Source organism: Herpailurus yagouaroundi, unplaced genomic scaffold, assembly GCF_014898765.1.
Source record: "Herpailurus yagouaroundi ecotype Mexico unplaced genomic scaffold, PumYag 253, whole genome shotgun sequence".
Taxonomy (NCBI): domain Eukaryota; kingdom Metazoa; phylum Chordata; class Mammalia; order Carnivora; family Felidae; genus Herpailurus; species Herpailurus yagouaroundi.
The window spans coordinates 1,100,437-1,113,623 of NW_024412470.1; the positions used below are offsets into that span (position 1 = coordinate 1,100,437).

At 39.4% G+C, this 13,187-nt stretch overlaps 1 protein-coding gene across 13 annotated transcripts in view; it reads right to left on the reverse strand.

The window, feature by feature from the left end:
* The window catches only part of ESRRG (estrogen related receptor gamma), a 633,554-nt gene that overhangs the window by 100,890 nt on the left and 519,477 nt on the right, over positions 1–13,187 (reverse strand). The gene's annotated exons all lie outside the window — the stretch shown is intronic.

The following is a 13,187-nucleotide window of genomic DNA, read 5'->3' on the forward strand; positions in this document are numbered from 1 at the left end:
TAAAGCAAATACATAAATGAGGGTTCAAAATGGTAGAATGACTTGTCTAAGGCCACATAGCTAGTAAGACAAACATATAGGAAAATGTCTCAATAAATCCTGGCCTTTCTATGTCCTGCTTAAATTCCTGGTGTTTTCAAAGATAGTAATTGTTTAACACACAGTTAAGGCTCTTATCCACATTAGCACAGAAAGCGCTGGCCTGAATGAGCCTTTGACATCTGCAGGGATTTTGTAATGATCAGTGGGGAGAATGAGAGGACCTGACCCTGCTGTACATATAATTCCTCTCCCGTTACATTTACCCGAGGAGGCTACACCCTCACAGACCCTATCTTGTCATGAGCTTGACGAGACTTTGTGACCATTTCAGGTACTACAAGCTTTTGATGTGAAATGTAATGCAAAAAATAAACTTTTGCTTGTGAAAGCAAACATTCTTCAATACCAAATACAATCTGTTTCTTTGTACTTTTCAAACAATAAGGCTGGGATAAGAAAATCAGAACTACTGCCAAGTGTAACAGGTGCTAATAAAATTTTTCCATGAATCACTGTGTTAGTATAATCCCTATTCTGACCTGGAACACTTTGGCCATTTCAAGGCCAAGACTCCCTGGATTATCTATTCCAGGCTAAATGTTCCCAAGTGGATCTCTGACTCCATGTACTAGAGAGAAGTTCTGTAGGGATTATTCTAGAATTGCCTAAGAATTTCTCTGACATACAATCTAGATGAACCAAGTTTTCAAAATTGTGATTCAGCGAATTACCTAGCCAAGCAACATCTTCACAGCTTAACAGAACAATGAGATGACTTTCCTCGTGTTCAAGGTTCAGAAAACAAATGTAAACTCACTATAAATTAATTTAGTCTTTAAATTAATACCTGATCGAGAATCCAACATTGTTTTCATTGCCTACATTGCCTATGAGACAAAATAATTTTTCCGCTGTATCATAACTTAGTGTAAACAATATCTATGCAGCAGAAAGGAAATAATAGGTGGAAATACTATTTACTCTTCTGGCCATAGACAGCAAAATATGATAACAAAGATTCCAAAGCATTGTCTTCTTAGTTGAATTACTGAAGTTAACTGCTCTACCGATCACAATAATCACATTAATTTTCTTGTTTTTACATTTTATATTACCTAAAACCTCATTTTAATCATTAAATGTGCTGGGTGACATTTTAAAGGAAATCTATGTAGTCCTTAAATATCATTTAATTTTCATTATTTTTTCCTCTTGTTCCTTTTTAACACTAAATCTTTTGCTTACTTTAAAATATAAACTCAAAACCCACATTCTACCCAAAGTTTTTCAAAATTCATTTTATTCATCTATTCTCCACCAGACTGACACGATCCATGAATCAACCCTAATGTCACTGAAGTAGCATGCAAATATTTGCTATAACTTTATTTACCTACCTACGTTATATGGTTTGACTACTGGCTGGATGAAGATAGATTTCTATTTAATCCTCACCATAAAAAGACACTATTGAATGCTAAGGAGCCTGTGAATATTCCACAACAGACCATCCACTGCAGCAAACCAGCTTAAGTAACAGACGTACGAAAGATAAAAAAAAAAAAAAACAAACATGGAGGCTCATTGATCTCGGTATTCAAATGATTGTATAAAGCTCTGGTACTTCCAGTAAAGAAAACAGAAAAACTATCAAAATTTATGCTGTAACACCCTAGCTACACGTTCTGGGCACCCAGGGAGGAAATGAGGTTAAAAGAAATAATGTATATAAAATTATGAGACTGTTGTTTCACCTTTAACAGAGACCAGACAGGAAAATGGAAACCACCCCAGGCCTCTCAACAGGGAGAATTTAATATGAGAAACTGCTTCAAAGGGTGTGGGAGAACTATAGGAGCAAAAAGGAAACAGGGGCAATAACTGCGACTGCGGCTTCTAGAAGTTGTGGGAACAAAAGGAAGGGTCCAGGGCTTTGAAAATCTGGAAGCCCAATGAAGAGACACTGCTGGCTGAGACTCAGACCTCTGAGCAGCAGAAGCCAGTGGCTAGTGCTGGGTTTTCCGAGGGGCACTACGGGGCTTGGTCTGGAGTGCCAGAAAGAGCTAGAAACTGTGCCAACTGCCGATGCCAGGGCAAAGGGTCTCTAGACGGGGTGGCTCTGTCAGGAACAAGTCAACAGGAAGCCAACATAAAGATCAAATTTCTTCTCCCTCCTCCTGCCGGGAGTCCCAGCCCCCGCATCACAAAAAGGGTGGGTTTAGAGCTGAGAAACAATAGCTTGATAAAGCGCACCAGGCTTAAGAGGGCTTTCATAACTGGGTCGTCAACTTCATCTCTAAGAAACCGTAACCTTTCTATAAAAGTGCATCCTATGGCATTAGAAAGGGATTGGGTCACTTTCATGAGCCAATAATCTGTTGCTAATACCTCGTGTTCACCCCCCAAACTCCCATGTTTTACATTCCTTTTCATGGCCTGTGTCACCTAAAATATTTATCTGTTGCTCCTTGTTCTAAAAGCTTGTTCTTGACCTTTTAACCTTATAAAGACAAATTATATAATTGTTTGTCGCCAAATACACAGTAGTATTTTTGTGCAGGATGAATACATCTTTGGAATATATTGAAACCCTAGCCCTGTGGCCTTGGGGCTGCTTTGGCTTGTGACCAGGTGGACAGGTGGATGGAGGGGGGAGGGGGGCATGCCTGTATGTGAGGGGCGGATGAGTATGTGTGTACAATGAGGCTGCAATTGTAAAGAGAAGCACAGCACAAAAAGTAGGCCAAAAAAATGTAACTAAGACACAGCTCAAACCAGAACTTGACAAAGGAGTCACATGGCTTTTTTTTGGCGGTGGCGGGGTGGGGGGGGGGGGCATTAGTGTTTTTGGTCAGTTCCTCAATGTTATATGAAAACAGACCATGGCCTGTGAACCAATTTACTAAACAAATAGCAGCTGTAGTAAAACATCTGTTTGGGAAAGAGGAAATATAAACTCATAAAATTAAATGAAGGCAATGCGATCTGTACTTTCACAAATATGTGAATGTGAGACATATGGAGCAGTTCGCAAGAGATGATCAATCATTCTATTAAAAAACAAAGTGTGAAACAGGTAACATTATGATCTTCATACAACATGAGAGCCAGTATCTGAATACAATTTCAGAAAACGGTACGTGACTGTTTCTCGAATATGAGAGTAGCTATTAACATCTTCCTTGAAAAAGAAATTTTAAAAATAAAAAAACAGGATTATCTCTAAAAATAAATGTGTGTGTCTACACTGTCACCAATAGTACAACGGTGGAATTTAATTATACGAGGCTACATAAATTAATAACAAGAGGCAAGAAAAATCGTAGGTGGCATTTGGGAAAGACACACACCATATCACACACAGACCTGCCCTACAATTTGTTAGGGTCAAAGTGATTTGCTTTCTGAGATCGATCATTAGAAGATCTCTAATAATGGGGTGCTTGGGTGGCTCAGTCGGTTGGGCATCCGACTTCCGCTCAGGTCATGAACTCGCGGTTTGTGAATTTGGGTCCCACATCAGGCTCTGTGCTGACAGCTCAGAGGCTGGAGCCTGCTTCGGATTCTGTGTCTCCCTCTCTCTCTGTTCCTCCCCAGCTCCCTCTCTCTGTCTCTCTCTCTCTCTCTACCGCTCTCTCTCTCTCTCTCTCTCAAAAATAAAGATTGAAAAATTAAAGAAAAAAGATCTCTAATAAAATTTCAATGAAACTATGAAAGAGAAAAGCAAACAAAAGACTAGGTTTCATCCCTATGCATCCAGGAAAGAAAAGCAAAATCGTGAAGGAGAGCTTAAATTAAAACAAAACAAAAAATACTCCTGCAGAAGCCGTTGCTATCTTCATAATAACAGGAGAGCTGATTTCTTTCTTTCTTTGCAGTACTTTTGCTGCCCTGCTCTCCTTGCTCTTTGATTCACAGAGTTTCAGTTAAAACCAAAGAAAGACATAATACATCCCAAAGCAAAATCACGTCGCTAGTAGAAAGCAAATCTGGGCGCAATAATAAATGTCAGAGCTGTAAAAGCAAAGGCAGCGGCTAGGTTCTTTTTTTTTTTTTATTATTATTTTTTCCCCCTCTCTCCATACTTAAAAGTGAAATACCTAGCTGTTATCTTGGTGTCTGCAGAGCCTCCCCATTGTAGATTCAATAATACAAGAGGCTTCTTATCAGCAGCTGGGGTGACTGATTGGAGCTGTGATATGTTTAGACAATGCACTGTATTTAACTGAATTTACAGATGCCCCAACTCAGACGTGGTAGTAAACGCCAGAGACTAATAGGAAATTAAACATGTACAATGGACTAACTCCATTTGCTCTCACACAGTGTAATGTGTTTAGTTAACTTACTCATAGTCACACTTTATCTTTTTCTCTATGGATTCCCTGGGATATGTTTCAAATTGGCCAGAGATTAAATCTTCTTTTCAATTTTTTGTTACTATTTTATTGCCGCTTTCCCTTATTATTGGCCACTCTTTCTCTTGCAGAGATAAGCTAAACAAGATGACCCTCCATACGCCACCCCCCCCAACCCAATTATCAGATAGTCAGCAAAGAATGCAAGGGTACAGGATTCCATAATATTAATATTAATATAACATGAGAGGAACAAAAATCAGTCACTTATTTGAAAGCAATGGTGTATTTAACTCATTTGAAATTTAAATGTGAATTTTAATGTACCTGGTATGTAACACATACATACATACAGAGAGACAGTGCGGGAGCAGCACACGTTAGGTCAGTTTGAGAATTAACTCTTCATTGTTTCCTATATTTGCTCACAAAACCAGCTGCAAGGAGACATGTGTCCCCATAAGCGTGCAGCGTAACCGTGGAGAGGGAGAGGAAAAGATGTCACAATGCTCTAGTGCTTTTCATCTGGTTAACAGAGAAAGGTAATTTATCCTCAGATAAATCCACAGATTGATCTGTAGATCGTCTTTGAGAGAGGCTGTTCACAGAGAACTCTCCCTGTATAACAGCAAGTGAATCCATAATGGTTTTGTTGTCCTTAGGAAACTGAAGAATTTCTACATTCATGAGAGCATGTTACCTGGAAAGCATAAAAGGAATCTCGAGTCTGTTCTGGTCACATCCAGACTCCTGAGAGGGTTAAAGACAATTCCATCTAAATGCTGACCACATCCCCACACCTACATGACCCCTTCCTTGAGAAAAGTGGATAGAGTCCATGTGGGGGGGGGGGGGGGGGAAGGACGACTAAGGCTGACATCAGTACAGTCCAGACCATGGTGACCTCTGATTTGCCTGTTTACATTTATTAGGTAGACGAGCAAAACCACTTTTGCATCAGCCTAGCTTATAAACTAAAAGTAAGGGAATCCAGAGCACATACCATGGTTCAGAAAGAAAGGTGAGCAAGTGGGCATTTGCGTGGGACTTCACATGCCTCAAACTCTAAAGAATGAAACTGGGCAGAAAGATGTTGCACCCAGAACCCTATGTGTACATATTCACACCTGCCTCTGAGATTTCAGGCCCCAGGCCCGACTACAGAACAGCCCCGTCTTGTACACCAGGGGACCCAGCCCAGAGACAATGGTCTGAATATCACCATGAACACTGAAATAATATCACCATTAACGCTATTGCCTCAACTGCTATTTTTACTGAATACACAAATGGCTTTTATCAGAGTTTTCTGTCTAATAAGACATGAATACTTCAGACAAAACAGAAAAGAAACATGTGACTATGTTGATCCAATGAGAAGACGTGAACCTCACAGCCCTTTCAATCAACTTTTTAATTGGCTTTTTTAAAAAGCAAGGATGGCGCTAAGGAAAAACACTAAAGCACACATAACCACACAATACGAGTAATACACAAAATGTATATAATTAATCATCCCAAAGCATTATCCGCCTCCACCCTCAGATCAAAATTCTACTCCATGGAAAGAACAGAGGGACATGATATCAAGAAGCACTAATGTCATTTGAAAATCAAGTTATAATCAAATAACCATTACTCAGTAAAATGGACTTCATAGTAATCATTTCTTTCTATAACTGAGCAGTCCAATAAATGTTACTTCTCTTAATCAGTTCTGATTGGTATTTGCTATATGAGACACAGACAAATCTTTGACCAATCTTTAATTAGTATCACTGATGAAATATTTATTCTTTTAATTTGAATTTAGAAACCCAATAAAGCCATGTTTGCATCTTTTATCAACTTAAATATTATCCTCCTTTATTACTTTTGTCATGACTGCAGACTCTGAAAATGTTCTCCCGAAACAATGCGTATTTCATACATGCACAGTTGCCCTGGTCTCATTGCTTTTAGGGCAAATATTTAATATAGGCATTCAGGTTATAAATTCATTTCAGTCCTCCTTCTGAGGGGACCATGAAGCAGATTTCCTCTAAGTGTCAAGAGAGAAAAGGAAGATATTTTTAGACATCCTAAGACCTTCCTAGGGAATCATAGATTCACCAAATCATAACCTAATCCTCCCTGGAGCTCCCGGTATCCAATTCACAGAAACGATGGGGCTGGACAACATCACTGGGCCCTTGTGCATGGAGTGTGCTGGATATTCTAGTGCCCAGACACTGAACTCAGAAGCCAGTGTTCTATTTTTGGCTCTACAACTGATGAGCTGCCACCGTTAGCTTAACCCATCTCCCCAACTACAGACACACTTGTACAGTTTCCCAAGCCTGATGGTTCTTACTGACCGGAGCCCATTCAAAATGGGCAGAAACCACCAAGCATATTATTAAAATCTAATGAAGCAATCAGATTGCAACTTGTTCTAAGAACACCTTTGCCAATCTCCCCTAGTCCGCAGAACACTTCCGAAATAAGGATAACCAGAATAATCTAGAAACAAGAAAAGGAGGGATCATTTCTTCTGAAAGATACACAAAGAAATGACATAGATACCTTCTGTGTTGCTCAGAGGATTCTCTGGTACATGAACATCTATGAGTTTTGCATTTCCTTTCGCCTTCTCTTTTGCACCGTACAATTGCCAGTGAAAGCTCCCTCTTCGTAACAAATCTATCACAAACGCTTGTTTGTAATGTGTACGACGTTAGACGTTCATACAAGCTGTGCTTGTTAAGCTATTACAAGCACTTCGTGGCACCACCTACCTCTGCTACATAAGTACTTCCGCTGTTACATTTATTCAGGAGATTATTACATACAACATCTTCAACTTTCCTAGAACATGGATCACATCGGCTTTTGTTGACGAGTGTATACTTAAAGCCTAGCACAATGGCTGGCACATCAACATCAAGTGAAGAGAACACAGACCTTTTTGCAAAGAAGCCGACACTTAGTCTGTACTTGTCTCAGGAGAACCTTTGATGGAGTCACACCTTCATCTACCCGGAGAGCCCACTTCATCCTTGCCAACGGCTTCTGCAACAGAGCTCTGAACCCCCAAGTGGCCACAGTCTCTGATACTCCTGCATTCCTACTTCTAGCCACAAATAACAAAAACAATAATCCCGGCTTCGTGTTTTGGCAATATCTGTTTTATGAAAAAATACAAACACAGTAAGATCCCTAACTATTTTAATCAGATTCAAGAAGACAGAATACTCTGGGGTACGATAATTAATCACAGTTAAAAACCACTTTAGAAATCACAGTCTACTTTTTTCTGAAAATAATCTTAAAATTTCTTAACAATAACCCCAAAAGAGACAGGAGACACATATGTAAAAATAGCATGATTGTTGACACATTAGCTAACATGTGTGTTGTGTATGCTGGCATTTCTTGTCAAAATCTTCATTGGCTGTTAATTCTGTCAAACAAAATCTTGGCTTACAATTCATTTCGTGGTGGCTGTCAGCTTGTATTTTGCACGTTTCAGTATTATTTAAAACTACTTTTCCATATTTAATATATGATGGCTTACTGTACCTTTCCACTGGCATTTATCACCTCTCAAGAGTGATCAGTCTCCACGAAAGTGAAGTTCATTGTCACGGAAAAGCCTAGCCCTCATTTCTTTCCCTACACAGTATTTGGTACAGAGCAGCATGTACAATAGCAGGTGTGCCTTCAATTTAGAGGTCACACATTTAGCAATAGAAATAGAAGTTATTAAAATAGACTGTAAGTCTTTAAAAACATAAAGTGCCCTTAGAGTAAAGTCTAAATAATTGTACAAAAGTCAATGTTTGTATTTTCTTTTGCTCCAGGTTCCAAAATGATCCTAAAGATGCTGCCATTTCCCAAACCAGAATTCCTATTGTTGGCAGGATTTACCAATGAATTTAGAAAAATACAGAGTTCCACTATCCCCACCAACCAACTTTATCCTTGCCTGATTTCCCCATCTCTGTAATAGGTGATGTCAACTCAGCTTATGGGGTTTGAAGTCATTAACAGAATATTTAGTGGAATATTTTTTTCCCATTTGACATAGCTTCAGTGTGATCATTTAATTAATTTTTTTTTCTTCTGAGTTATTTAATCAATGATTTGGACAGGTTCTGATAGGGGACTCTGGAGAGAGAGGCATGCTGCAGTGGAGGAAAAACACAAGTGCCTAAAGCACTGAATGGGATTCCCCCACCCCCACCTCCAGCCCCAGCTCTGCTCCTTCCTAGCTATATGACTTTGGCCAAGATACCTAAACACGCTCGAAGCCTTAGCCTCTTTGTCTGTAAGGACATAAGGATAGTAGGTGCTACTAAAAATTATATATTTGTTGACAATACTGAGCACTTAGTATGTGCAAAGCAAGGTCTTAGGTGCTTTACATGCATTAACTCATTTATTCCTTACAGCAATCTATGAAGAAAAAAAAAAGCAAAAGAAACTGAAGCACATAGTGACTAAGTAACTGCCCAAGTTGACTCAACCAAAAATGGCAGACTTGGGATCTGGCTATTTTACGGCCTCTGAGAAGTATAACTAAGATTACAAACAGCATCTAAGGACAGAATTTGGCACACAGTAGGGACTCAATATAAATGGTAGGTTCTTCTCTCTCTTTCTCTATCTCTCTATTGTTTGTGGTTCCTTTTCATATAAATTAACAGCCAGATTTTCTTAGAGTAGCCTGGAGGACTAATTCAGTTGGCATAACAGATCCTAGCATTGAGTCATTAGATACAAAAATCTTATAAAAGAGTAGGTAAAAATTAAGGCTACTAACAAATATAATGCACATATAAACAAGCACACACTCATACAAGCATGATCACACACATACATACACAATTCAAGTGAACCTTCAAAGAATGTTCCTAGTATATCCACTGCCAATGAGTTTATCATCAGTATTGATGGAACACGGACTCAGGTCCCAAACACCATGCTGGGTTTAGGGGCAGGAGGAGAGAAGGTCAGACAAGAATGAAACTTACTGTCTGCCCTCAAAGACCCAGAATCCACTGGGGGACTCTTTAACAACTCATTGTAATATATTTGGTGCTATACTAGAGGTATGTAGAAAATCCTATGGGAATGTAGAGAAAAAAAAAAAATTAATTCTGTCTAAGGATTCAGGAAGTCTTCACAAAACAGAAGTCATTTCTTCTAGCTGTGTTGAACTTCTCCAGGCAAAAATGAGGATGAGAAGGGCATTCCAGACTGAGAGACTGCACAGAGATATGTAGGAATGAGAACATGCTACGTGCAGGCAATCAGGAGAAGGGCAAGGTGGCTAAAACCTATGGTACCTTAAGAAGGCTAGGGAGATAAATCAGGTTCTAATTGTGAATAGCTGCCTATATAATGGCTCAGATGGTTGGAATTCATCCTATGCGGTGCAAAAGGTGACGGGCACAGGTGGCACTGAAGACATGTAGACCAGTGGAGACAATTTCAGTCACGCAGATGACAAAGGAGAGTGACCTATACTCAAGCTGAGGGGATGCATCGAAAAAGATCAAAGGATCCTCTGTAAGTAGAATCCTCTAGGCTTAGTAACTGAAGAGGTGTATGAGGTTAAGAAAAGGCTGAATCCCTGCCTGCATGTGTCCAAAGACAGTAGTTTATATACTTGATACTCTTAAGATTTACTCTTGCTCTAAAAGAAAGAAACAAAGGAAGAAGGAAGGAAGAGAGAGGGAAGGAAGGAGGGAGGGAGGGGAGGAAGGAAAGAAGGAGGAAACAAACTAATGAAGGAACGAACGAATGAATTTGCCTTGGAGGAAAAGACAAGAAAAGAGCTGTTTCAATTCTAAGGTGTCAAAAAATTGAAGCAGAAGACTAGGATCTTGGGTTACAGTGAAGGGCACGTAAAGGAGCTTGCTAGGGGCCCTTCATCACTTCCAAAAAAAAAAAAAAAGTGTGTTATATAGGACATAACACACTTTACACTTCCTTTCTCCACTCCTCTTTCTTCCATCTCCTCCCTCTCCTTTCCTGTGTCCCTTCCCTCTTTGTGGTCTGTCCTGGGTCCAAGCACATGAGCAGAGCTTAGCCCTACAAGGCAGGAAGAGTCTAGACCATCTGCTCTCCCCTTTCGCTCACACAGACGTAGGTGGCACAATCACTATTTCTACTCCTCAGAATCCCATGATCAAAATTCAAGTTTTTCCAAAACTGCTTTGTGGGACTTAATTTCACCTAAAAGCTCAGCGATGTTTACCTCTGAGCCAGCAGCAGTGCAGTGGAATAACTTAATAAATGGAAGTGGCAGAGACACCTTTATGTTTCCTATGCAAATACTGCTTAGAAAAGCCATTAATGGAAATTATGGAAGGTGAACGCCAAACTAAATACATGGCCCAGAATAAGCAGGATGACTCATCCGGTCTTTGGGGGCCTCCCCCTCTGCTGGTAATTTTATTAGAACCATTACCAAGTGAAGAAATTTTTAGCTTTTGGAATTGAACTGTAAATCGTTCCTGCTTTCCACGGTATCCTAAAGGAATTTCAGGGGGGAATTTTTCTTTGGTTTATGGAGCAACTCCCTGTAGACTGGGGGAAGTCTTTTGGAAATTTCTAGTTTACTCTTGGGGATTTTTCCCAAAATGGATTCTTCCTTAGAAATATTTTGGTTATTAAATATATATATTGGAAATGTTCTGTGTCAAAATGTCTAGCATGCCCCCAAGTTTCTGTTTAAAGGATTCATTAAAAAAAACACAACAACAACAAACAAACCCATCGAGATGGTAGCATCTTATAATGGTGGAAGTATTTCTACTAATGGCTATAAAACCTGGTGCTATTGCTTTAATCGCTGCACTAAGGAGTCATTCTTTTAAAAACTACAAAACATGGAATGTGTTTTTAACTGTTCTTCTTTCCCAAATTATTTCTGGCAGCAGTGCGATAAAGTGGTTCCCTTTTATTCATAAAAATATATTATTTGCGATTCTGAGAAATAGACTAAGGAATGATGTGGAAAGCACCTTAAAATGTTTGTCTGTGAGACCACTTAAACGCTCATAAAATAACTGTTTTGATGTAGCACTCATTGTGTTCAGGCTTCATGTCATTTAGTTTACTCAAAAGTGTGCGCTTCTCCACACCTCCCAACTGTAACAAAACCATCTTCTACTGTGCATGCTGTCCTTAGAAAACTTAGGTTACATTCATAAGGCTCACCATTCACAGGAGAGGATAATAATAATAATAATAATAATAATAATAATAGCAACAACAATAAAACCTTTTTACAGTCTCCTCTGTTGTTTCTCCTGCAGCCAAAATTCAAACGCTAACAACAACAAAATGTATTTAAAAGATGAGTCGATGTGAATGGTAACCGTTTTTCGTTCTCTGAGAATAGTATCTTATTATGCCTGGAAGGTTTTATTTGTTAACCTTTTAACGCAAATCGGTTTCCTTCCGCTACTTTCCCTGTTTTGCTCTGTGTTTCACCAGAGTCTTTTCTCGGTCTGCGACTCCGAGGAAGTCAAACACCACTCTGGGTGTCTCCATAGGGCCCACAGGGCCATGGTGTCCAGGCTGCGCTAAATCTGAAGTCCCTTCTCCCTGATCCCACACCCTGCTTTACAAAAACACACCATTTGCAGATCAAAGAGAGACGATTTATGCTTTCATCCAGCTGACGGACGATTAAATTAAAACAGATCAGCAGTGCGGTGCCTGGGCAGGTGGCTCCCACCACCACCGTGGGCCTCAGAGCGATTAAATTGTGGCGGAGATGGAGGGCCTTCCGCTCTCATTCCCGCACTTACAGATCAAACGGTGACAAATGAGATGTTACTGCTCTTGTAAAGCAAGGCTACAATCTGTCAAAATCCAACATAATTTGTGACCCTCTGTGACATCCTCTTTCTCTCTCTCTCTTTTTTTTTTTGACATTTGAATACAGTGATTGTACTAGAGTCAAGCCCATTTAAGTGAATATACTCAATTCTATCTAAAGGAATACAGCCTGTTAGCTCCAACATGGTAGCTGAATATATATCTGGTGAGTACTCCAGCGACCCTTTGTGTTAAGTGCATACCATTAACAATGAATTCTGATTTTTTCCAAGTTATATAATTTGATATCTTGACAGCCCAGACACTTAAAGCACTACTATTTGTTTTAAATGGCTTTATTTTATTGTTTAAATGTCAGTATCAAAATAAAGTAATGCATACAGTCATGTCAGTTCTAGTGCAGGGGAAGTGTTCCTGTTGAGAAGGGTCTTGAAAGAGTTTTTCTAAAAATGGACTCAAAAGTCAATTGCAATGTCTCTTGGCTGAATCCTTAAATGACTCATGAAACATATTTATACTGCATTTTCTGTTTAGCTGGTGCATTTAATAAGGCACTGAAGCAGAAACAGCAAAAGAAGCATAGCATCTTAACTTACTGAAGTTGACATCGTTGCCAGGTTAAAAAAAAAAAAAATACAGACTATGGGAAATAATTGAGGAATGCTTGATAGAAACCACAGCCAAGATAAATGAACAGACCTCTCAGTGGGCTTTAATTGTATAATCTGCTGGATTATTATACATGGCTTGGCATTAAAGGAAGAAAATAAAAGATTCAAGAGACTGAGCATAGTTTTTAATATTTTTGCCTACCAGAATGGCAGGGAGAATTGATTCTCTCATGCCTCCACTCCATTCAGACCTGTTTGGGGTTTACGAGCCTGTCACAATTCAGAGCAGGCATTGACTTTCTACTTCAAAGTGGCTAAAGATCTTTCCCCAAAGACTTCT